The 1,102-nt window shown below is 34.1% G+C and overlaps 1 protein-coding gene across 1 annotated transcript in view; it reads right to left on the reverse strand.

Annotated features, from left to right (window-relative positions):
* Positions 1-1,102, reverse strand: part of LOC106871218 (pancreas transcription factor 1 subunit alpha) — an 8,109-nt gene that overhangs the window by 4,037 nt on the left and 2,970 nt on the right. The gene's annotated exons all lie outside the window — the stretch shown is intronic.

A 1,102-nucleotide genomic window follows, 5' to 3' on the forward strand; every position in this document is an offset into this window, starting at 1 on the left:
AATAATAATTGGAGCATTTGGTTTTGTAAGGAAATGCCTAACTGTCAGCCTGGATAAGCTTGGATCTTCAGAAAAAGAAACCAGTCAATTGATTGCAAATACAATCTGTGAGCGGACTAGTAAAACTCAGCAAGACTTTTCTCAGGTTTGAAACGTGAGATCGTTTTTGTCATCTTCAGCCTAATAATGAGGCTTTGTATCTTTGTCAGAAACGAGTTCCTTCTTCACAGGAAGAACTTAAATGATTATAAACAGGAAGAGAAACATCCATATTGATACAAGTAGATAGATAGATAGATAGATAGATAGATAGATAAGTAGACAGACATATAGATACATACATAGGGAGAGATAGATAGATTGGTAGATAAATAGAAAGATAGATAGATGGATAGATTAGATAGATGCATGGGTAGACAGATAGATAAATCGATAAATAGAATGATAGATAGGTAGATACACTGATAAATAAATATGTATGTATAAAATAGCAAAATGCGGCACAAAGGGACAAAACTAAATACATGGCAGTGGCGACCAAACTGGAGCAATGATGATGAATTTCATACCATGAACTGCCATGGAATATCCTAAGGCGGTTCAGTTTCGGAAGGGCCGCTTAAATGGGGCCCCACTAACCCCCACTCCCTATTTTTACTGCATTTACCTCACTCCTACGCTTATTGATTAAACTATGATCAGCATCGGTGCTTAAGGACATTTGCAGAAATAAGTTTGGACATTTCTAAATACCTTCACGTACATTCAAACTGAGATGAAGAGTTATTACAGGTACGTTTCATGTGTGGTAACATGGACATACAATTTTAATATCAAAGATCCCTATGGATCACACAGGTTGTAATCCTTTGAAACATATGTAGGAATAAAGTATGCAATTATAACATGCGTTTTCTCCATTCCTTAAATTCTTAAATATACTCAAATACCCAAAATTTCAAGGAGTTCCTGCCTTAAAAACAGGAACTAAACCACAGTTATTTTGTGTTCTTTGCTACATTGGTTTCTATTAAACCATTTATTCTATCAGAAGAATTTTTATTCATTAAGATAGAAGAAATACACATAATTATATATATAT

The sequence above is a fragment of the Octopus bimaculoides genome, chromosome 9, assembly GCF_001194135.2.
Source record: "Octopus bimaculoides isolate UCB-OBI-ISO-001 chromosome 9, ASM119413v2, whole genome shotgun sequence".
Classification (NCBI taxonomy): Eukaryota; Metazoa; Mollusca; class Cephalopoda; order Octopoda; family Octopodidae; genus Octopus; species Octopus bimaculoides.